The sequence below is a fragment of the Dermacentor andersoni genome, chromosome 1 (genome assembly GCF_023375885.2).
Source record: "Dermacentor andersoni chromosome 1, qqDerAnde1_hic_scaffold, whole genome shotgun sequence".
NCBI lineage: Eukaryota > Metazoa > Arthropoda > Arachnida > Ixodida > Ixodidae > Dermacentor > Dermacentor andersoni.
In genome coordinates, this window is record NC_092814.1 from 327,475,448 (window position 1) to 327,501,805 (window position 26,358).

The 26,358-nt window shown below is 42.8% G+C and overlaps 1 long non-coding RNA gene across 1 annotated transcript; it reads right to left on the reverse strand.

Annotated features, from left to right (window-relative positions):
• Nucleotides 1-10,104: 10,104 nt before the first annotated feature.
• Nucleotides 10,105-23,055, reverse strand: LOC140215351 (uncharacterized). The gene is made up of 2 exons (XR_011892306.1): nt 22,921-23,055; nt 10,105-11,722 (listed from the first exon to the last, which is right to left on the reverse strand). It is a non-coding gene; the product is annotated as an uncharacterized lncRNA (long non-coding RNA).
• Between the last annotated feature and the right edge of the window lie 3,303 nt (nt 23,056-26,358).

A 26,358-nucleotide genomic window follows, 5' to 3' on the forward strand; every position in this document is an offset into this window, starting at 1 on the left:
TTCTTTCTCGTCGTCTACTTAAATGACGGGGCATACGCGATGGTGGGAAAGACCCACTGTATCGGATTGTCTGACTGACAGAGAAATGAATACTCTGTTTATTACACTGGATTTATGAGGCGGTATGAGGTTAATGAGTCATGCATGAGGTTCATGAGTGGGAGCTGATTGAGAATAAAAATAATGAGATGCACTGCTTTTGTAAGTGGATGCTGTCATGGCCCATTTTGTGGGACAAAATTCCTTGTATGCAAAAATGTACAAATCATGGCGGGAGTGCAAAGTAGGCAAGAAAAATGAACGAATAAAAACGCAGCAATATCGTGTGCGATGCTCTGACCCTTACTGAAAACGTCCTAAATGACATATTATTTGTCATCACCATATTCGTCAGTACAAGTCCTTACTCTTGCGCTAAGGTCAATACCGTAAAAATAACAACAAAAAACGTAAGAAGCAGCAGCTCTCGACAGGAGCTTTTTTATGGTGGCTTCTTCTCTTTCTCTTCTTCTTCTTCTTCTTCTTCTTCTTCTTCTTCTTATTATTATTATTATTATTATTATTATTATTATTATTATTAAATTGGCTCCGCCATTAGTGCTTTCTGCGTAAATCTAGTGATTATGCCTTCCCACTATTTCGGTAACAATGAAATAAGAGTGCAACGTCTTCTTTTACGCACAGCCTTCACGGAGCTTGTCAGGGACGGTTGTCAAACGCAGAATGCGGAGCCGTGATGCCGCTGACACGCGCATCCATCTAAAAGAAGATGCATCTTAGCAAGCTTCAGCTGGGCGGCATTCCGTGGGATCTTTTACAGCGATGCCGGTGGATTCGCACTGCACCCTTAGCGAACCGCATGGGCCAAAGTACAAAGCACGCTAAAGAAAATATGGATTGCGCGCAGCAAAAGTACCATGAAGTGCTAGAATGACGCAAGTTTGACAAATGCCGTAACTATTCAACGAATAAATTCTGCGCAGCTTTGAGAGAGACAGCAACTAGAGGCGCCGCATCAATGTGGCTCTTGCTCACAGTGATGAAGTTGTCATTGCGAAGCCTGGTCTCTTCCTGTTGCTGCCAGAGCGTACCATCGGCAGAGTGTACGTTAGTTACACCACTCTGCTTGGCGCGCGCCTATCGGGACGTCAGATGAATCGCCATTGCCGAACTGGGCCTCTCTGTGGTTGCGAAACGGCCGCTTATTTCGCCACCGCATGATGGACACGCGGTCATCAACGGAGGAGAACGGCCATGTTTGCTAGCTCTAGCAATATTTTTCACGTCAATGCTGATAAAACGAAGGTTATCCAATACCATGACACTTATCGAACGAAGACTTCAGAACCTGCCGTCGGCGAAATGCGCAGAACCAGACAGGTGCGCTTACTAGAAACGGGCTTTACAGTACGAATCGCGTCCTATAGAACTGAAGATTATGTCGCAAAACGTTCCACAGATTCTCGTTGCTTTAATCGATACGATTTCACACTTTAGCGAAACTATCGTTATATCTATGTGCCGGTTGTTTCTTTCTCACGAGCCATTATATATATTTTTTTTTTTCGTTTGCCGGAGGTGGAATCCTCTGGAACGCAAGACTCCCTGATGTGTAGGTAACAATAGGCGTAGGCACTCACAAACGCCGCGCTAGCTTCTAGGCATTCCACGACCCCGGCGGTACGAGAGCGATTCGTTCTCCGTGTGGTGGAACAGTATCAAAATCGTGATGGACGCCTTTCGCCAGGATAAAAAAAATTCTTCCTTAAAGAACACAAAAAAGTAGAGAACGCCGTTATATCAGTTTCATTTGCTACGGTGCTTGTCCGGTGTCTCTTTGTGTGTGTGTGTGTGGATATGTCTGGACAGAGCTTCGGCTCGCCAGCAAAGTCCTTCGTATATACACAAGCGCGAACTATCAGTCGCCTTTAGAATCGCCTTTTTCTGGCGTATTTATTTTTTTTTATTCTTGTTCCCGACTTATCACTTCCCGTTTCTTCTTCACGGGAGATTGCGCGAAGCCATCGACTCGTGACAAATGCGGGTGCCATAGATAAGCCGAGACTCCGTAAATAACGAAACAAAAGAGAAAGAGAGACCACCACCGCCCGGAATCACAACTGTACAGAGGTAGGATACATGGACCTCGCTAGTGCACAGGACAGGACAAACAAGGTGGTATCTAAGAAACAGAAGAGAAGAGAAAACGTATATAAATTACGTCGAGCGCAGTAAACGAGACACGCCGTTGGGTTTCGCGTCGTTTTCTCCGAAAACTGTAAAGTGCCGCGGAACAAATGGGCGCACGGAGCGTTAAAGCGCCGGATGCCAATTTCCCCGTCGTTGCTATAGCCACCGGTTCCGCCGTATTTTCTTCGCCGAGTTGGAGCGCGAAACTCGGAGGGGCGATGAAGGAAAGAAAAATTAAATCGCCTGGCTGCTAGTTTCAGTGGCACTGCGTGAGTGATGTTCAAGGCGTTCGCTATATTGTTCGCAAAGTGACAGCCCCGTAATGTCTAATACATGCCACTGAAATTTCAAACAGACTTGCTAGCGCCGTAAGCACGCCCACACGTACGCTAGACGCCCCATCTGCTCGTCACTGCGTCCGCCAATTGGCTTCGTTCTAAAGCGAAAGTCTAATCAGAGGATGCTGCAGTCCAGGTGGAGGTCCGAGTCTGGCGAGAGCCTTATATCTGCAGTATTCCACTCGGCTAAAGGGAGTTGCGCGCCAGAAGGCGAAGGTGGCTTACAGCGTCTGTCGATACAGAGTGGAATCGGGATGCAGTGGCCTTCTTCATGCACTAATTGGAATGGCTTTCAGTCCTGCATGTGATGTCTATGGCTACGAGTAGAACGTAAACCAGCTATTGTTCCACTTTCCTCGACTCGACATACGAAGACAATCATTGTCCAACGCATCGGAGACGACTAGATAATCGTCCACTAAGCATACAAGTACTATTGGAGCACCGTCCCCACTGATCACCAACCGAGAAGACGACGAAAGCACATTTGTGTGTGTCTGTGTTTTTTTTTTTTTTTGTAGACGCTTATGCGAGCCCTTTTGACCTACTGGTGCTGTCCGCGCCCCTGCACATACCCACCGCTTCCCTCTTCTTTATATATTCCTCTCATGACTCTCAGGTAGCAAACAAGACGCTTTTCAAGCTCCATATCCCGGCCTTTCATCTTTCTTCTCTCTTTCTTTGTTTGTATATGTACAAGAACTGACACTGGTGACGATGATGACTTCTCATGACATTTCCTTTGAAACGAGGCGCCGCAAATATTAATGTAGCCTGCTTCGGCTAGTCGGGTTTTACTATACATTTATTGCAGTGTAACATTTCTCTTATCACTGTATTTTATATTCTTTGCCTTCATTAAAACCTCTGTCTCTCTCTCTCTCTCTCTCTATATATATATATATATATATATATATATATATATATATATATATATATATATATATATATATATATCTATATTGTAAACTTACATTTCTTGCCGAACAAGACATTGGGACCATGGCCTCGTATATCACAGCTGCAGAGGGCCGCAAAGGCACTGCCTCGATTTCTGAAGGCTACTGCACTGAGCCACCTATGTGCCTGTGCCCTGCCACTAAGGATACTAGGCATAATATGATCAAGGAGGCCGGACTAAAACCGAATGTGGCAGATAACTTTGCCCGTTGGATAACGGACATTAGGTGTGCTAATTCATTGCTCCAGCATCGGCACGAAACAGGGATGCATGCATTAATTTAATGCCTTTTTGGTAATATTTGGCACATATGCCTTGCCGCGAGTCTCCGAATAAAAGCAAAAACAAATTCTCATACAGGGTAGAGGAGTTTGACTACGTCGGTGACGGGAACACTGTAATTCCTCTCCTTCTCTTAATCTATTCCTCCTCTTTTTCCTTCCCCCAGTGCAGGGAAGTCAACCGCGCTTAGCCCTCGCTAACCTCCTGGCCTTTTATTTATCCTTATTTATTTATCTTTTTACTGATGCCTCTAGCGACCCCGGCTCCCTCTCTTCCCTCCTTTTTTTCCGCCAATACTCTGCATATCTCTTGCATATCTCTACCGACCGTTGACCACTTAACACCCCCATCAGCTTTGAATCCTAGCGCTTCTAGAAACTGGACGTTCCCTACTATACTGGCTGGGCCGGTACGTTGGCATTACTTTAAAATGTGGTGAACCTTCTCCTGCCTTTTTTTGTTTCGTTTTGTTTTTGCAGCAGAGAGATGGTGAATTTCTGCTCACCCTGTTAAGCATTTTGCCACCCTGGTAGCGTTAGCCAGCGTCATTCATGACCATGGCCACAAATGCAACACATTATTTTAACCTGAGGCGCATTGTAGTAAGTGAAACAAGGAGCAGGCAACTGGCTTACAAACCCTCCTATACTACCTCAGGGCATCGAGGCTGGGAGGTTCGAGAGCCTTATTACGCAATGAACTGGGAACCAAGGGTCTCACATTTTTGTTTGTCACAAACGTACGACGTCAAGAGACAATGAATCAAGGAAACCATAGGTGGAATTACCCGTGCTTTTTTAGCGTATAGATGAGATTAAAAAGGAAAATAAAAGAAAATACAACTTGCCGCAGGCGGCAGCTGAACCCACAACCTTCTCATAATGCATGCAATATTCTATCTGTTTAACAACGCGGCGTCTGTGCCACTGTAGGCCTGCTCTCCCCTTTTCCCGTTTCTTGAACATTCCACACTTGGAAAGAAAAATGTGACAATTGCTATTAAAAAAAAACGAAAATAGAAAACGCGGGACGTGGCTCTAACAGAAACTAGGCTAATCCAGAAAATGTTCACTTGCGTAGCCTTTATTGCATTTCGAATTGCAGCAGACACTATAGGGTAGTTTATTTTTTCTAGCTATCGCAGATGTGCGAAGAGGCCTTTTCATCATCCGCGTTTCTGCGCGTATGTTGCACAAGTATCCAGAGTATGTCAATCTTCCAGTATGTCCACGGTCGTCGGTTTCGAGCCAGCGCAGCGACTGTATGGAACCGTTGATTGCTAGGCCAGTTGGTGTGGAAGCATAGTGAAAAATGTAACGCTAAAACATGGGACACTACACAACCAAGCAGGCACGAACGTTTACTAGCAGCTGTTGTTAGTAATTACATGTGACTCCATGGTTGTATCTTCGCGTCCGGTGTACACCAGCATACACCAGCTCTAGGACACGTCGGTAGTGACCTGATTGAACGAACGTAACCACGGACAATCGACGGCTTGTCGAATATTGAAATAACTTCGCTGCCTATAGCCACTCCTGTTTGTATCTTAAATAGACTGTGTTAGTACTAGCGACTGTTGATAGTTGTTGAGTATGTTGATTGAAATTGAATGTACGATCGCATTAGACCTAGATGATACTGAGTTTAAAGTATGATTAGGGGAGCGTATTTGTTCTGTTAAGCATTCAAATGTGCCTCCTCGCGACCCATGCGTAAGAGTAAGTTTTAAGAGTACTTTGTACCTTTTATTTATTCTGTAAAATTTATTACTTTTGCTATTTGGAGGCGCCTGTCTTATTCTTAAGGCGGCAACCGGTGTCCATTGTTTGTCCATGTACCCTAAAGGCCCGAGTGCATTACATAGGGGAGGAGGGGAGTGGTACACACCTTAAATCAATTCACCAATCAAGTACAAAAATGATATATAGGTAAAAACGAACGTATGCAGCTCCTTATAGCGTGAACAGGAAAGATCCATTAGACGTTCTATGAACCTCTTTTGTCCCTAACAGGAACATCTATTAGAAGTCACTTATGTCCAGCTGTGACATCCTTTTAAGATTAGAGCAACGTGATCTGGATGGGACTTGGATTATCCATAGTAGGTATTTGTTTTTGTTTGGAGAAATATATACATCTATAGGACGTGTGCAATGTCTAAAACATGACGTTATATGGACATCTATGGGACATAAATGCTTCACTGGGGAATGGTAACCGAGACATTTACTAGATTGCGCAAGACACACTTTGTGTCATTGTGCTATTTTGTTCTCTCCTTCTCTTTTAGGTTAGCTTGGCCCGGATTAGCTGGGACACACTCTAAATGGCTTCCATTTACATCAACCGCCGTCTTAGGTCTTTAGCACGCCAAGAACACGCGTTAGAATAAGTCAGAGAGGCTACATGCCACTCACTGTCTGAATCATTCTAACCGAAGCTTCAGAACATACCGCGCCAAACGGCACTAAGCGCGCAGTCATTTTCGGCGACGAGCGCGTCCCGAACATAGCTCGCTCGAAATGGTAAAAGCCGCGACGGCGCACAAAGACCAAACATAAACGACAAATTGATAAGAGTGGGAATCCTGCGAAAAACCGCGGTTACCGTCAAAAAGAAAACCATGTTCATGTGCTCATAACAATAACTGTTGTGGTTTGACATGCCAGAACCAGGATATGATTATGAGGCATAACGCAGTGGGGGACTCTGGATTAATTTTGACCACCTGTGTTTCTTTAACGTGCGGCTAAATCTAAGTACATGGGGGTTCCTGCATTTCGCCCTAAGGAAATGCGGCCGCCATGTCCGGGGATTGAACCCGCGTTGTCCAGCCAGCAGCGCGACACCACACCTACTAAACTAACACGGTGGGCGATTGATGTTCATAGAACGTGATGCACTGATGTCATCGTGGCAAACATGTTTCGATAATAACGCAATGAGTACCTACATCTGTGACGTTACGGGGCAACCACCAGGACCCACCTTTGACCTTGGGGTCTTGCTCCCATTAATTATTAGAGTTTCTCTCATACTTGGCCCCCTTTTTCATGGTTCGATTCTCCTCTCCGAGGAGGATTCGATCTTAAGTACAATCTATTGAAATAAATCTCAAATGTAAGAGCTAACAAAAATTCATCTCGCAGGAAAAGGCAAATTGCAGTAAAAAAGGCTTACCGTGATAAACGTGGAGCAAGTTTCACCCACAAGCCATGGCCATGAATGCACTGGAGCGTGTAATCTACCCGTGCTTCCCTTCTTTCATGCCGGCGCCACGATCGCCCTACCCGGTTTTAATGCTCTCCCTTTCTTTACATAGCCATGTTAGTACACGGTGGTCTTTTATGAAAGGGAACACGCGAGCGCGTGGCCCGTGCTCTGCGGATGCGGAGGCTGCTTAGAGCGCCAGCAAGTGGCAGCAAGGACAAGCACGTCTGCTTGTAACGTCATCTGTTGGTGGTCAGAACAATCAGGCATAGCCGATTAGCTGGACCCCTCCCCCTCCTCGCATGACTGTTACGCAAGAAGCTGGGCCTGCAGAGCAACACCTGCTACTAGCACACCTCGTTGGATACGCAAGCGCACTGGAAACGTGGAAGCGCCAACATACGCCCGGTAGTTATTAGGTACCCCAGGTGTGCTTATATTAATACGTAAGCATTGTAGGGCTTCTTCCCTCAGATCTTTGTCCGTCCGTAAGTTTTTCTTTCTGTAACGCGTGACATGATGCACTGCATGTGCATCGTGTCAGGCCTAAGCACGTGTGTATGAGAATGCCTTATGACTACGTGTGACTAATGAGATTTATGATATTGACTCTATATAGCAAATACTGAGCGGTATACGTGTACGTAAGGTTAATAAACATTAGTACGATTACTTAGGATAAAAACAGTTAAGCGTAACAGCGATTAATGGAGGACAATTACGATTACTGAGGCTAATTAAAACAGTTTAATTTAGATTATTAGACTAATCAAAAGTTACTAAGTTTAAGTCAAAGGAGCCTAATCAAGAATTATGGATATATTGAGATTAGTTAGACCTAATTCAGTAATCTTAATTATTAATTACAGATATACCCGCCTTCGTTATAACTTTACGTAAAGTTAATTAATTATATAGCAAATGTCGTCATTATAGAAGTAACTTAGCCTGAATAATAAATAACAAAATAATTACGTTTAGTTACCTAAAGTTCCACTTTAGTGCACCTCTCTCCTAAACCGCTCCAAATCTTGTGAGGTTTATTCATGCTATGGGGGGAGTGGGTAACCAGGGCTCCTTACTGCAAAAAAATACGCAGAAACTCTACTAGAGTTCTCAAAGTGCGCATAAGCCTACCCCCAAATTTAAATTGGCCAACCTCCAAATTTCAACTTGACCCACTACCAAATTGAAGTTGGCCCATGCTCTAATTTCAACTTCGCACATCCCGAAATTTAAATTGGCCCGCTCCCAAATTTATGTTGGCCTACATCCAAACTTAAAGTTGGCCCACCCCTACTTGCTTCGTCATGCATTTTCTGTGGAGCCTATGTATCTCAACGGTTATTCTCTCTAATCAATTTTTTTCAGTTGTTCCTCATCGCTTATGAAGCTATGAAGCATCTACATTTACACTATTATAATGATCAAATGTCGTAAATTCGCGCATTGCGCATTTTTGTGCCGATAATACAAGGCATTACACTTTTCGCGTGGGGGGTAGATCTTGCTGCGGTACTCGCCAAAGAATGCTTACGCAATAAGATAGCCTGAGAGCTCCCATTAATCAGCGGGCATATGTTGGTACTTCTACATTTCCAGTGTGCTAGCGTACCGAGCGCGGCTTGCAGCAGCAGACGCTGCGTAGCAGGCCCCGCCTGTTGCGCATCCAGGTGGCGTCGGAGGCAGTACAGCAGCCGCTTGCCTATCAGCCGTGTCTGCTTATTTTGGCAGCCAATAAATGGCGCTTCATGTGGACGTGCTTCCCCTGGATACCTGTTGCTGGCGCTCTAAGCAGCCTCCGCAGAACACAGGCCACGCGCTCGCGTGTTCCCTTTCATAAAGGACCATCCTGTACAGTGTACTGTGAAACAACCTCTACTTCTCGGATCATCACGGCCGCGCTGCCGGCTCAGCCAGCTAAAACATAGTCTTCGAAATTTGTTTCTACTCGATGAGAGCCACCTGTGTAGCGTGGATTAGCGCCGCACTTATAGCCCAAACATCGCCAAATCGCAGGTTTTCAGTAGCCCAAATATAGCCACATAGCCAACTTGCCTAAGTAGACGCCAATTTTTTTTTCTGTAGCCCGATTGCAACACTGCTTTGACGTGCCTGGCGCAGTCTTTGAGAATTCAAATTGACGCGGACAGACGGCGCGCCGCCATTGCTGCCATAGCGCATGCTCAGGCGCTCAGAGCGATGAGGGCATGCGCGCACCAAGAACTACACTGTAAACAGGTTTGACCCTTTTAGGGAGTTTTGACCTCGTTGCATAACTTCAGCCCTTAAGGGAGGACAATATCCTCCATTCGAACGGAGTTTTTTTTCACACCCTTGTGTTTGGTGGTGTTATGGGGAATTATGGGAGTTTTTTAATTCTCCTTTGAACACCAACCCCTGAGTGGTTGCAGGAGTCTATATGGGGAATTATGGGAGTTTTTTAATTCTCCTTTGAACACCAACCCCTGAGTGGTTGCAGGAGTCTATATGGAGAATTATGGGAGGTTTTTAATTCTCCTTTGAACACCAACCCCCGAGTGGTTGGAGGAGTCTATATGGGGAACGTTGGGAGTTTTTCATTCCTCTTTTGAACACCAGAACTATGGAAGTTCTTACGAGGAGCTTTTACAAGTTGACATGGGTATTTTATTTTGCTTCTTATGGGAATTTATAGGAGAAGCGATGGGAGTTCTTACGTACATATTTTCGGAAACGTTTGGCTTCTTCAGGGCGTTTTGAAGGATACCTTTGGGAAATTATTTTACCTCCTTGTAGGAGTGCTTAGGTGTAAACCTGGGAGCAACCGTTCCCATATTTTGGGAGCTCTGCTTAAGGGAGCACTTATGGATAGTTTTGAGAGTTCGATTTTTGCTTTTTATGGGAACATATAGGAGAATGCTTGGGAGTGAATTTTTACAGCTTTAGGGAGCTGTTTTACTAGGGGAGTTTTAAACAGATGTTTTGGGAGTGCATTTTAGCTCCTTATTAGAGCTTTTACAGGTAGGTCTGGGAGTTTATTATGCACTTTTTGGGAATTTTACGAGGTTGAAGGGAGTTCTTTTTGTGTGTGTGTTTAGTAGATTGTGTCTGACGAGTGCAAAAACCATGACAAAGCAATAAAATGTCTGGAAATTTATTGCAGTTCCAGAATCATATGTGCCAGCATGATAGTACAATCAATGACTATTAGCATAATGAAAGTGAAATAATTCAATAAATTGGATACAAACAAGCAAACCAGTTTGACAGGAAATTCAAGCATATTGCAAGCTTCAGTACAGTTGAAAATCCACAAGTGCAGCCAAGACTGAAATTCAGCGGCTCAAAACATCATGAGCTATTGGGCAGTCCTTGCATGCATTAGAACAGGCCACGTTTGTTTTTGCATGTAAAAAGCATGCTACAAAAAAATGATCCAGAGGAGGCCAGACAGCACCAATGACCTAGAACATAATGAAAGTACCTTTGAATACCTATGCTATTTCTAATAGACATCTACGTACAACTTATTCTCTCATGTAACACACAGCTGCAAAGAAAAAGCAGAGGTGGTACCACCCACTCTAAATCAATTTCCTTAGCGTGCAGTACCTGAAATTCAAGCTTGCCAGCTAGAGAACATGACAAGTTCACAGCAAAATGGGCATAATGTGATAACAGTAGACGAACAGGTGATATCTCAGGCTGAAGTTAATTCAACAAGGGGACTAGTCGTCGTCAGGGAAAGAAAATCCAAGCAGACAATTCCAGCTCACACTTACTTGCATACACAGATGTCGCTACATAGGTTTGTGTTGTGATGCCCCATGACCTAAGTCAGCATCAAAGAGGTTCATTAAAGAGTGGCACATATGCAGTGGCACACACCCAGTGTACATACACAAGTTTGTGTCAAAAAAGTTCATTGGAGAGCTGCATCTACCCAGTGACCCCAAGTGCTCGTAGTAGCCCCAAGGGCACATACTGAATTTTCACAAATATAAGGAGTTTTTTTTTTTCAAAATTTCTGGCCTCAGAAGATGCCTCGCATTATATAACTGACATAGACACAAACAAGATCACTCATAGAAATTGGTGCCAGCAACCTGCCAAACTCCCATACTTCTACACACCTTGCTACCCCAACTAAACCCCCATGGTGAGCATTTAAACTTACCTCACCTTCTCTATGCACTCACTCATTTTGCTGGATATCCATGGAGTGGAGAAAAGTGAACTATATAAATGCTGCCAAGGAAAACGGTTGTTACCCTAACGAAGAAGTCCACTTCTCAAAAAAATTTCTCCACCTGATATAACACTTGTTCGACCTCTGCTGATCACCTTCAGCTGAATATTACATATCACACAAAGCAGCAATTCAACTATAATTTTTAGTTTTATAATGAAACAAAAATTTCTTAGGAAGTGGAAGAAAATATGATACAGGAACCCTTAACAGTATCCATAAGTGTGAAATTTTTACACAGGCAAAGAGGCAAACACTTTGCCACCAGGGCACACATAAGGCGTCATTACATTTTCTCTGCAAAAAACCTTAACACCCCGACGACAGGTGGTGTTGCATGGAGCCATGCATGCATTTCAAAAAATAGGCATTTTGTATTTTCTTCTTCCGCAAGATCAAGGCAGGCAGGCTGTGATGCTGTGCAAACAGTGGTGGCCTTCAAAAGGGAAGGAATCCACACAAAAAGCCATGGTACTGTTGAGATGGCAGTCCATGATAGGGAGCATTCTGGAAAACCAAACGTAAATAGATTATGTACTATTGTATTGCAAACAGACACCACATGAATATTTAAACATAGCATCACCAATTATTCAACAGTGCTGGGCCATTCAATGCTACCACTCCAAGTGCATCTTGGCCACCTCAGATTTTAGGAAAAATTACAGCCCATTGTACAGTTGCAGACTGGATGAAGTGGAGTATGACGAAAGCCCGTCTGGTCGGGATGATGCATACTAAAAGGAAGAGGTCCAGGCACCGACCAAAATGTTTAAAATAGTTTTTTACGTTTTCAAATTCAAATAACTTCAAAAATTCAAATAAGTACTTTAAACCATTTTGGTCAGTGTCTGGACCTCTTAAGTCGCAGAATGCACAAACAGAATACTTCGCGAAAATTTCACATGGTGTGAGTATCGTTATCTTGTAGGCTAAGGTTGAAACATCATGGCACTGACAAAGCTACAAACAAGTGTTTCTACGAATGACCACAAGGCCTTCCAGAATGTTTCATTATGTGAGATAGACCATTAATGTTTTTTATCTGCAAAGAGTATCTTCTTATTCTGACTTAAGTATAATAGACCTTCGAGCAATTTCTGAAAAGTATTTTCATCCAGCTCGGGTGGTTTATAGGCGCAAATAACCAATTTAGGAACCCCCATTTTGTAGTGAAGAAAGCTTATATTAAAAAAACCTATAGCTGCAGTGATTAAAAGTTTCTGAAATTTTGAATCAACTCTTTATAAATTAGGCATTAGGACGCCTTGCAGCACTGACAATGAAAGGAAATCATGACAACATATTACAAAAACGAATAAAATGAATGTGTTCTTGATAATATATGTTGTTGTATTATACACAGATTATACAAAACACCAGAGTGCACACACAGTTCACCAACGTAATAATAAATACAGGTCAACATCATAAAGCAACACATAGGTACTGGCGTTTTTCTTTCACATTGGCCTAAAAACCAATCACATGAGCATTCAGCCATCATATAAGCAGCACCTGCTTGCATGAATTCAAGGAACTTTCAGATGTGCAAAATCGTTTAGGAGCTTTTAAGCAATAGGCATGACACTACTATTATGGTTAATTTGTTGCCTGTAAGTGGTAAATCAAGTGAACTGCTAGTTGTCCTTCCGGTGAAGGATATTGCAGAAAATGTGAGGACAAAAAGATTATAGTAGCTATTTGGAACTCATGAATGTTAAGACGATAATATGCAATGTTACCATGCTGACAGACAGTCAGATAAAAGATGATACAAAGAAAATATTATATATAGATTACACAGATGCAAGCATTCTGCTTCTTTATTGCTGCAAAACTCTGTAGTTATAGAAGTGCTTCATCCCCTAAAAAATATTTTTAGCAATACATTCACTATGGAGTTCTATTGAGAATGCATCAGATTTGCATGCTACAAGTGGTTTGAGCTGTTCAGAGACAGACATCTGGCTTGTAAACGCAAGAGCATGACGAAATACTGCAAGTGCTTGCATGGTAAGGGAAATGACAAAAACAAGAATGTGGATGGAAAGACCAAACTGCCCCAAAGTCTAATTTTAGCAATGTAAGGTTTTATGAAACATAATTACAGTTCTAAGACAAAACAAAATACCAACATGATATGCAGAGAATGGGTGCTGGACATCAAGCAACCTCACTAAACAATGATTACATACATAAAAACGACACATTCGCAGGAAATTTCACAATACACGACATATAAACTATGTGATTCATGATGCACCCATGTCATACATCATATTGTTCAAGTAACCAACTTCTTTATTCAAGACCCCTGTAGAAGGTTTGTTAATGCAGTTATTGGTTTCTTGGATGGAAAAGACCTAGTATACAAATCTGCACTTCCCTGCCTTATATTTGCAAACTGCATGTGTACAGTCACAGTTTGGCACAGTTTGGCATGTTTTGCAATGTTTTGTGAGATATCCAGATGCTGTTACCACCTACATCTGTGCACAATGCTCCTGCAGCCTGCCATTACCACAAATCCTGGTCTATCCTACATAATACCCCAGTCACACGGGCACTTTCAAAGTCCTTTGAACCAAAGATCCTTTACTTCAAGGGAGAATGTGCACTGTCACACAGGCACAGCAAAGGAGCCCTACTGGAAGGGGGCTTTGAGTCAAAGGAGTGCGCGTTCGTCCTTTGAAACCTCAAGGGAATACTCCCAAGCCTAGAGGGCGTCTGACAGTAGAAAAAATAATCTAAAGATATGGAAGTTCAATTTTTACCTCGTCAGAACGAGCTTATAAGTACTGAATACTGTTACTAAAGTACTAAACACTTTCGGGACACCCGCAATCTCCATCATGAAAGCGCCGGTACAGCAACACCGGCACGGCCTGTCGTCAGCAGCAACCTCGACACAACACGGTTGCCATGTGCGATTTGGTTCTTTGGTTAGTGGCTGCTAGGCATCCCAGTCTCCTTGGCTTTTTTCTGCACATCTTTCCTTGTCACTTTTGTTTTTTAGTTTTTACAGCGTTTACGTGTACCTACCGCTACCTAGCCACAACGAACGAAACAAAGCAGCTGAAGCAAAGGCAACAATGAATAATCGACGCCAATGTGCGGTGTACGAAGCGGTACACATGGTGGCCATCATTACAATAAATACATCTGTTTGTGATAAAGTAATGCCTTTACTACGTGTGCATTTTGTTTTGATGTTTCTATGTATTAGGAAAAATAAATGTTGCTGAAAAAATGTGACAAATTTATTATAAGACGCATTGGGCCATATTTTTTTATTGCTTTCAAGGTGATGGTAGCGCTAAGGATACATTGCGGTTTCTGTTAAAAGTTTCAACGGAGACTACCTGGAGACCATGTAGCACCGACATATATCCGTTGAACTAATGTCTTTGAAAGCTCAATGCTCCTTAACTTCAAAGGACCTTTGGCATGCTCGTGTGACGGGTATAACACTTGCTGCTGAAGGCATTAAAGGCACTCAAAAGTGCCTCAAAGACAGGCTGAGCATTCTGCGCAGGTTAGCGTGTTAGCAAGGCCTGAAACACTTGCAGGACATTGTAAAAGATATCAATACATGGCAAAATACAACAGCACAGCATACTCAGAAAATGTAAGGCTAAAATTGCACACTGATATATAAGGGCCTTCCCAGACAAACCGATAAATGCAATAGCACACCTTCTATTGAAATCTCGAATATAAAAATTGATTACTTGAAAAAGATGTATGGTACATGCAAAATAGAATGAGTGATGTATGTTATATGTCACGTATAGTCAAATTTTGCTGCAAATTTGAGCATTTCATGCATGCATATAATCGCACTCATGTACTAAAACAAGTTCATGTGTAGTGCTCATCCTGTGCATTTCATGTGTTTCATCTTATAGTGTAGTAACTATGTTTCCTAATGCCAGTAACCAACTCTCCCAGCTTTCAGCAATAGTATGCAAGATTATTTATTCTTAGAAGTATGATAGCAGGAAGAAACAAGGATAAAGACCTGTCAACAGGACTAGCATCAACTACAAGCTGATTTGGCTCCTGGATGGAAACGAGTATTAGTAACCGTAATCATTATCAATGTTTCAATGAGGGAGTGGGTGAACCCAGAACTTGCACAAATAACTACAGTAGCCACATGGCTGAACATATGAGCCGTGGGTGTTTCCCTATCTTCCAGCACATGAGGTTAGTTGCAGAGCCCTGAGAGCTGAGAGGGAAGTGATTGTGGTTTTCCACATTAGCAAATAAAGATCGACATGTGTCGGAAAATAATCACCATCTCTCATTGAAAACATGTAATTTTTTATAGAGCACTTATCCTCAATTCATTACACAGATTGCGTTAGGTGACTAATTTGTTTTACTACTGTTCTTAGTGCCCCATACAAGATTAACCTTTTCCATGCCAATTTTATTTTCAGAAAACCACTGAAATTTCTAAAATATTTTTATTAGCTATTCTTTGTGAAGAGTTTTTATTACTGCAATATCAGCAGTTCGTTTAAAATTTTCTGCTGCCTTTTACTAGCTGTTTTTCATGTTTTTAGGTTGCAAACAGACAAGGACGCAGAAACTGTCTACATGAAGCATATTTTTTTTAAGAAAGTCAAGCGTGCTTTTGTTATCCTCCATGAAACATGTTATTGCAGGAAGAAAGGTGGTTAACCGAGGGCCCCTATTTTTATTAGTCATATCATAAGAAGCCAACAAACACTGACACCAAGGACAACATAGGGGAAATTACTTGAGCTTAACAAATGAAATAATGAAACGATAAATTAATGGAAATGAAAGTGGATGAAAAAACAACCTGCCACAGGTGGGGAACGATCCCACAACCTTCGCATTTCGCATGCGATGCTCTACCAATTGAGCACCGCAGTGCCATTTACCGATCCACTTTCTTGGGTATTTATGTTTCCTTGTAGAACCCTGGGAGTGTTAGCCAGCGTTACCACTCACAGACCTTGGCGGCGGACATGGAACATCCTTTCTGCCGCAGGCGTCACGAGAACGTGATCTTTTCTTAGTGAAGGCAACCGGTCAATAAACCCACACATGCTACCTGAAGGCATCAATGTTGCCTGATTCGAGACACTCGTTATGTAATAAATGAGAAGAAAGAGGGTTTACCGAGGGCTCAATTTTTACTAGTAATATCATAAGCCAACAAACACCAAGGACAACATAGGGGAAATTACTTGAGCTTAATAAATGAAATAACAAAATGATAAATTAATTGAAATGAAAGTGGATGAAAAAACAACTTGCCACAGGTGGAGAACGATCCCACAAGTTCACTTTCTTTTTTTTGGGGTGGGGGCAAAAACTGAACCCATAACTAATCACTGATCTATCATGCAAGTGGTGTTTGCCTATCTCAATAGTCTATATAAAGACAGAAAACTAGGCTCAGGTGTTTTTATCTCTAAAAGAAAAGACAAGCTTTTATACGGCAACCTATCAACTTGAAGCCCACGGTAGTAGTTCTCTTCTATGGCATCTAGCTGTTGAGCACGAGTCAAATAAAAATTAATGCAAATGTATTAGTGTTCCATGCTTTTAATGCATGGAAAAGGGACACTAAAGGAAATTAATGAGTTAAGTTAGATTAAAGGTTAGCCTTTTGTAATAACAAATTCATCATTGATACCAAGAACAGAGCTTTTATAAGCAAGAAAATTAGAGAACTGGAACATCAAAGGGCACCAACTAATATATTGAACCAAATTCTGTAGTTTTATTTGCCAAAACCACAATATGATTATGAGGCATGAAGTACGAGGGATTCTGGAATAATTTTGACCCTCTTGGTTACTCTACTGTGCATACAATGCAAAACACACATGCATTTTTTCATTTCCCACCTATCAAAATGCAGCTGCCACAGCTACAATTTGATTATCCACCATCAGGCTTGGCAGCGCAACACCAAAAAGCTCAACTCAGAGCCCATGCTTGTCAGCAATCTTCTGCAGTGAGTGCATCACTTGGTGCTCATGAGGCAGTACTTCCAGCTGCTTCAGCTGCTTTAAAGTGTGCGCACTGCTGGCTTTTGCTGTTTTACAGCCCTTAAAGCCCAACTACAACAAAAGTTAGGGCTGCATAAAAAAATGATTCAAACAGTGTAAATACAAAACAGCATTCTAGCAATCTTGATACCGAGACTGAAATGAATGCCACAATTACCAGTAACTGGCAGTGAGGCATGACTCAGATTGCAGGGCACCTTAGTGTGGCCTACGAGATAAGGGACTACCTGCAGCTGCCTGCAGTGATAAAAACCTGGAGGCGATGTGGACTCTCGTCATAGCCACTAACCACCAGGTTCATGTGTCGTCTGCTAATACAGTATTAAAAGAATATCAAAAAGAAAATTAGATACCAGCCCCGCAGCTTTGCCAAGATCACTACAGTAGTGTTTACTACTAATTTATTACCAATATAGCCAAAGTGAAATTTCATTGCATTTGGAATTTAAGCTTTTGCAGTAGGGGTTTTGAGATGTGATAATCGCAATGCTCCTGTGCTTTGTGACATTACATCACTAGATATTTGACAACGCCGTGGTTCTAAGTGTTTTTACATACATCAATATCTTGATTTTTTTACAACCTAACTCTAATATGACACATGAGAATACGGTAGATAACATTTGAAATGTCTTTAATGGGCACGGAAAAGGACTAACCTTTACACATGAGACACGCATGGTGAAAGTATTGTAAGCAAGGCTCCCACGTGTCTTTAAATAATTTTTCACTTTGGTCGGTGTCAGTTCTGTTTTTTCCCTTGACTCTTCCTAACCGGACAAGACTTCGTCAGGCTCAACTTCATTAACCCATTGACAATATGCTGCATATCTTAGGTAAACATTTGATGCTCACCCTAACGCATGTTTCCTGAAGTTACCAACTAAGAGGAAAGAAAGGTTAGCTACTGTATGAACCAGCCTAAATTCATGTTAAGCCCACAATTGCCCAATGTGCCTTGAATAGGCTCTAAAAATGTGTATTAACACAAGGCACAATAGATTTTGTGCTCACGTTGGAATGTTCATAACAGCTGGCCTCCCTCACTCTCATCATCGGAATCTCAGAATCCCTACAGCGAAAACTTCAGGAGTGGAAAGCAGCAAAGTTAACAGTGCGCAGTTTGAAGCAGCCAGAGGCACTGCCTCATGAGCACAGCAGTTGCACTCACTGAAGAAGGTTAATGACAAATATGGGGCCCCATTCGTGCTGCTGGTTCCGAAGAAGCCATCTAAGCTTTTTTCCCACGCTTGAGTGTAAAAATACAGCTGCTTTTAACAAAAGGCATGCAACACCGTTCATGAATTGTGCCATTGGAATGGTTTACCAAATAACCTCTTACTTCTGGTAAGCTCTACACAAGCCAAATTGGACGCTGCACTGATGAAAGGGCAAGAGAATATTTGCAGAATATAAAAACAAAGTAAGACCAATGTAGGTGAGCATTGTAACACATGCACTTGTCATCCACAACTTGAAATATATTCTTGGCAGAAGTAGAAACATGAATTCACAACTGATATCAGAAGCTCTTTTAATATCAAAGAATGACTGTGTAATTATTCTTTTTTTTTGTATTTCTCACAAGTATGTGTATGGATGTTTTTTGCTTTCGGTTTACACAGGTTGCTACACCTCAATTTGTTTGACCCTGTTCCCTTCTTTGCAATCTTTCCTCCCTCCCCCTCTTTTATGAACTTCCAGAGAGATTATATGAATAGTTCCTGCTTTCTTAGAAAACATGGCACACACGCGGTGGATGTGGAACATCCTTTCTGCTGCAGGCATCACAAGTACGTGATCTTTTTGGGTGAAGGCAACTGGTCAATAAAGCCCCACATGCCAACTGAAGGCATCAACGTTGCCGGAATCGAGACCCTTGTTATGTAATGAACGAGAAGAAAGCAGGTTAACCGAGGGGCCGATTTTTATTAATCATAAGACGCCAACAAACAAAGGCACCAAGGACAACACAGGGAAAATTACTTGTACTTACTAATTGAAATAAAGAAATTATAACTTAATGGAACTGAAAGTGGATGAAGAAACAACTTCCCACAGGTGGGGAACGATTCCACATCTACGCATTACGTGTGTGATGCTCTACCGATCGAGCTAACACAGCACCGTCTTCCCATCTATTTTCTGGGGTATTTATGTTACTACTAGAACTAACCCTGGGATTGTTAGCCAGTGCCACCACTCACAAACCTTGGCGATATGTAGAGCATCCTTTCTGTCGCAGGCATCACGAGTATGTGATCTTTTTGGGTGAAGGCAACTGGTCAATAAACCCACACGTAGTACCTGAAGGCACCAATGTTGCCAGAGACGAGAGCCTCGTTATGTAATGAACGAGAAGGGGGTTAACCAAGGGGCCCGATTTTTTACTGCTGGTGTAGTACACACTTTACTGCGTTTAGGGTGATACCAGCTTCTTGCAGGTGCTGAAGTACTTTGTGCAGTCGTGCATCATGTTCTGCCTTCGTGCGGCCAAACACTATTATGTCGTCTTGCAGACATGCTTGGCCGTCCAGGCCTTCTAGCAGTCTTAGCATTTCCCTGTGGAAAAATTCAGTTGCTGTGGAAATTCTGAAGGACAATCGGAGGAACTTAAAATGGCCAATTGGCGTCGGGAAAGTGTTGTACCTCTGGGACTCGGGTAACCAGTAACCAATATCCGGCTATAGCATCAAGTTTGCTAAACCAGGCAGCTCCGGTGAGTTTGGCCAGGCAATCATTGATGGTGGGCACTAAGACTCATTCTCACAGGATGTTCTATTTTAACCCTCCAAAGTCACTGCAGATTTGAAGCTCGCCTCCTTTATTTTTAGCCACTACCATAGGTGCATGCCACTCTGTGGTTTCTTCGACCTTTATGATGACACCCAGGTTCTCCGTTCTCTCCAACTCACATTTGGACACTTGGCAACATGGGCAGAGGTACTCGCCCCGAGTACATAATAGCACACCGCTTGGCATCAGGGAGTAGCGATATATTGTAATCGGTCCTGAGAAGGTAGGCCCAGGTCTGTAGCCAGGTAAAGGTAGTTGTTGGCTGGGTCGCTGACCTTGCCTTTTGACTCTGCTACTTCTAGGAGACTTGGTTGGACACTGAAGGTATTGATTGCGGGGGGACGTCAAAAAGTGCGTCATGCAGCTTGTCTATTACATAAATTTGTTCTTGACACAACCAGCCATTTCAGCACATGGTAGCAGTCTAACCGTTGCTTTTTTTGGTCCTGCCGGGTCCGAGCAGCTGTTCTTTTGCTTGCTTCAGGTTTCCCGTGACTTGTTCGTCGTAGAGGCTTGACGGCATGGCAGTCACATCTGCACCAGTGTCTACCTTGAAGCCATTGACCATCACATTGATTTTTCATGGCCCAGGATCCTGTTGGTCAGTTAATTGTCCAAGTAAACCTCTTCCAAAACAGCTTGGTATGTGCATTTTGTTCTGCTTTTTGGAAGCGGAAAAGCATACGGCAGCTGTGTTCCTTTTTACTGCAGGCACTGCATGTTTTGCCATTCGCTGTGCACATAGTGTGTGATGGTGAACCATAAGTGTCTTGTTGAGCCATACCACTTGCATGTCAGCGCAGTTTGGTCACGCTGGTTTTTACGAGAATTATTTGACTTTCCTTTGCTCTTCGAGAAGCTGTGCATGGTGTCTACAGCTTCAAGTGATTGTAGCTGTGGCCGTAGGTCCTTTTGCTGCTGTTTGATTGTTGCCATGTTGCGAGCAGCGTTGACAGCGGCTTCCAGAGTAAGCTCAGCATTAAGTTGCAGCTTCTCACTTACCTACGTGTCTGTGGGACCAACCACGAGTCTATCACAGATCAGTTCCTCTTTCAGGGCGCTGTACTCAGAGGCTTCAGCTAGCCTGAAGAGTTCGGTGATGAACATATCGGCTGTCTCATGCACGTCTTGCTTCTGGCTGTTGAACTTTGCACACTCGTATATCATGTTCATCCGTGTCAGGAAATTTTTTATGAACAGTTGCATTACTGTGTTGTAGTCGAGTTTCTCAGCATCAGAGAGCCTGAGCAAGGCTAGGACGTCTTTGGCTTCACGACCCATGGCATAAATGAGTGTGTTCACCTGCGTCTCGTCGTCGTCTTTAGTCTGGAGATAGCTCTATAGCACTCCCTTCTCGTGAGCCACCGTTTCTACTCCTCGGGCTGCCGAAAATCAAGTTTTTTCGGCAGTTTGACGACGAACGAGTTTAGTGGAGCTGCGTGCTGGGCTGTGGACACTGTAGGTGAAGCCATGGGTAGCAAAGTTTCGTATTCACCACAGTGCGCTGTAGGTGTAGACTTCTACTTGCGTGGTGCATTTCTCACAGGGTTGTCGAGTATCCCACCGTTGCCTCCATGTCATGGTCGGGTGACGAGCATACGTGATTGACAAAACGTAAGTGTTAACTGGAACTGTTTACTAGGTTGTGTATGCAAAACAAGCACGGCTACATGCCGGCTCGGCTTACACGGTCTGGTCCGCTCTCCCAGAGGCGCTGTTCCGCATCTTACATGACCGTGTACATAGCGCCATCTCGTTGCGGTAGCTCGCATGACACGGTGCACCAGTGTAACTCAATGGACAGCAACTTCAAAAAAAGTATATTTCGGAAGGCTGCCCAAGTTTAAACAACTCTCAGTTAACGTTAAGGCGATTTGCCCTCTTATTAACATGCACATTTACGCCACTAGACCATAACCTCTTTGCTACATTATAGCACAGTTTTGGTCCGAATTAAAACACTGATATAACACAGCGGAAAAGTTACGAATAAGTGCCATAAATACGAAGAATATTAGAAGGGCATACACTATCATTCTTGCTAACTGCTCATTTGTTGAAATTCTGGCAGTCTTCTGAATTATAATTTTTAAACGTGCTGCCCATTGAGTTATGATAATGCATTGCGGTGAAATTTGATAGATGGCCGCAGAGCCAATTCAACATTTCAATTTCAACCACAGCTAGTTACCCCTATGCTTTTCTTGGCTTCATTGCCTGCTGGCTTTATATGGTCGTGATTTTAAAAAAATGAAGCCCGTTTTCCTTCTCATTCATTGATGCGAGGGTTTGAAACCTCATAGCTTTGATGCCTTTAGGTAGCATGCATGGGTTTATTAGCCACATGCCTGCTCTCTTCAGTTCAGGTGTTATGTCGACACCATCGTGCAAAAAAAGATGTTCCACATCTGCCCACCATGGCTCTAAATGGCGCTGGCTAACACTCCCAGGGCATAAATACCATAAATACCCAAGTTAGCACAATTGGTAGCGCATCGCGTGTGTACTGCAAAGGTTGTGGGTTCAGTCACCACCAGAGACAAGGTCCTTTCGTCTGCTTTCATGACTTTCTTTCAATATTTTCTACATTTCAATTTCAACCACAGCTAATTACACCAACGCTTTTCTTGGCTTAATTGCCTGCGACCTTTATATAATCAACAAAAATAAGGTTACAAGAAAATTAAAATAAATAAGTGGAGGACAGGGTCATCGGTGTTCAAAGAAGCACCTTCCTTTTTGTATCGTTAACCAACATGTGCGCCCAATAGGTAACTCCTCTACCTGCACATCGAATGACAATGCAAGAGATGCAGCTGGAACCCACAGTCAAATATATGTACAGCATACCAATGCATCTCTCCTCCGAAGGTAGTGAAGAGCACAGGTGCCTGTAGAGTTGCGTGCCACGGTTCCTCTTGCCAACCCATGGAAAGGAGCATAAGTGATGCTGTAGAGCTTGCTCCTTCAAGCAGTGTTCAGGTATCCATTCATAATGCTGCATGTAGTGTCCAATGTATTGTAGATATCAAGACAGCTTCAGTCCTGCAGCAAATAAAGTGATCAGCTCTAACCAAAATGTTGAGATGTAGGCACTTTGGCAGGCGGATGTTAAATGTTGAAGTTTCTGGGATGCCAGTGATAATTTCATTAAACATTATATGGGCCACTCATACAGGGATGGAAGCAGTCAAAGAAGTTTTGGAGCAGCTCTGGGAGGTGGCAAATTTGACACACTGGAGCATGAATTGCCCGTTTTCGAGCAGTAAATACATGTTTACATGAGTAGCTTGGTAAAGGTCAATGAGTGAAATACAGGTATATGAAGAAAAGGTGTTCCTTATTTTACTTTACAGAGCACTATTTGATTATGGCAGATCAGTTCTGTGGAAGCCTGCAAGGCAAGTAAAATTCATGACAGGAAAAATTTTCACCCACCCTACTTTAGCATGAAGCTACGAAGGAGACCTGTACAGGTTTCTCGGAAACCACCATTAAATTACATACTGGATGTGACAACTAACTGTGGCCAAGAAAAAAATTAATGAGTGCTTTCCGTGAACATCACCCACTCTATGTTGATAGGTTTATGTTTGAGCTACTCAAGTTTTTTTTTTCCATTGTGAACAAGCAATTAATATGCACTTGTAATGAATGTTTATTTCCTTACTTATCGAATATGGTGCCAATGCAATGGTTGTGGAATACGCCGAGAAATGACCGATAACAGCGTTACAACGACCTAGTTCATGTGTGGTCTTTTTTTTTTCCCGACAAAAAAAAACAAACAAACAAACAAGCGAATTTTTCTTTAGAAATTCACGTGACAATGCGCTCCATATCAGTAATATAAGTGGTCTCAGACGGAAACAGTGTCATCAGTGCACTGCATATATTATGAATGTGCAAACCTGGGGCACAGTCTTGTAAAGGTTCGCAAAGCGAACTGTTACCAAGATCGCGCTACTTCGCATTTGGTAGGGACTGTACTTGCACGCCAAAAACTGCTGACATGTCGAGAAAAAACTGCAGCTGCTCTTTCCCAGTGCCCCTATTTGACAAAGTTTTTGTAAAGATTGATGCAATAGTGCACAGAAGCATTGTCATGGTAAGGGCAGTTTATTTTCACCTTTTATTTATTTCACGGGCTTTCGTTCTCGTGCCTTCACAAATCCTAGGCTGTCTTAAATGCTGTTACGGGCCATTTGTAACCATCATACAAAGCTTTTCACTGACATCTCATCGATTAGGTAAATCAAGACACTCATCAGATACAGTGAACACCATTCGAGTAGTGCACTCTGGTAATTTTTCATTCTTGGCAACCTGCAGTTGAGATAGCAGAATATCGCAGAATAAATGTGAAGTGACGTAGTGGTAATTGCATGTTTGCGAGTATTTTATATCTGTTTTGACACACTGGTTGGAAAAAAGACATGAACGGGCATGTTAATTGCACTTGAGCTATGGTATACAAGTTTCCCTTGTTGTGCAAGGGCGTCTACATTGGACAGACGGGAAGGGGTATCAATGATTCATAATGAGGTTCGTTACAGCGCAACCTAAGACAAGGACAACAGAAGGTACAAAATGACGACACGGCGCTGTTTTGTACCATCTGTTGTCCTTGTCTTAGGTTGCGCTGTAACAAACCTTAGTATGAATCCCAACCAACTGGCCCAACTTGCCGTTCTGATGCAGTATCAACGATTGCTTGGGCGAGCATAGTTACAACCTTCATAAAAGTTAACGAAGTAGGCCCCTTGCCATGCATTGCAAGACTTGTGGATGCAAACTAGTTTTTTTAAAGAATGTGTCATCATAGGATGCAGTAACATTCAATTGATGCGCGAGATTACTGATCAGGCTAATGCCATTGCCAAATACGTTAGGGTGTGCGTGAGTACACCCTCTTTATCTTTATCAGGCAAGGAACTTTACTTTCTAAGTTGGTCGGCACGTTTTCAGTGAACTGCAGCTGTCTGCTTCTTGTAAGGTTGTTGTTTCAGTTGTTTTTCTCATGTGTGCTATGAGCGGCGCATATAATGTGCAGTAGGGTCGTGGAATAAGACCAGTTAGAAGTTGGTGCTCATCCTGTCACCTGTACTTTTTCTTCCATACTCAAACTGAGTTATGCTAAAGCAAGACAAGAATCCATTCAGTCAGTTTGTGCCTTCGAACCAGTTCACCTCCACAGTGCACAATGATGCTATTATAAAGGGACATTGAAAATATTGTTTATTTTCTTTGAATAAATAAAGTTTAGCATGAAGTTTCACACTGCATTTTGCAAGTTTTAATTACCCTAGTATAAATTTGTATTCTAGAATGTGAAGGATGAAAACAAGCATTTCCAACCTTACACATTTCCAATGACATCTAATCACTACAACTTAGAGGAAAGGCGCTACGATCTCAAACAGTCGCAACTTCTATCCGCGGTTGTTGTATATAAAGGCATTACGCACCGAGAGAATATGGTCAAATCTTAAAGCTAAAACTACGGTAAAGGCTTGTACCAACACGCTTAAACAAGGGAGAACATTTCAAAACACATAGTGCGGAGGTAAAAAAATAGATCATGGAGTTTTACTTGCCAAAACTACAATCTGATTATGAGGCACGCCATAGTGGGGGGACTCCGAAATAATTTTGACCACCTGAGGTTCTTTAACGTGCACCTAAATCAAAGTACACGGGTGTTTCCGCATTCTGCCCCCATCAAAATGCGGCCGCCGTGGCCGGGAATCGATCCCACGACCTCGTGCTTAGCAGCCCAACACCATAACCCGTAAGCAACCACGGTGGGTACAGTGCACAGCTGTGAAAATTTTTCCTATACCAGAAATAAGTTTTTGGCCAGGGGCTCAAGAACCGGGGGAATCGCGCCCTGTCTGGCGCTGTTCACAGTGCCACCTCAGCCAACTGGGACATTTGCACGCGAGAACGAGAGCACCAAGTCCGGCCATGGCTGGTAAACCCATATGACGATACATTACCAAAATATACAGTAACTAAAACAAAAGGACGCGTACAAACGAGATGTGTCCTTTTTATTCAACTGACATATTATCTTCGCGCCTTCTCCCCCCTTGTACGATATAGAGGTTACACAGTTCTGCTTATTCTATCGTCTTACATCATGCATGCGCACTGAGCACATCAATACGTTCAGGATATCGCAGAAGCCGTTGTTCACGGCGTGAGACTCACGATAGCGAAGTCAAATGCGATCCTTCTAGAAATAAAGAAATTGTTTGCCTGCGACAAACTTTGCAAACAAGAAAT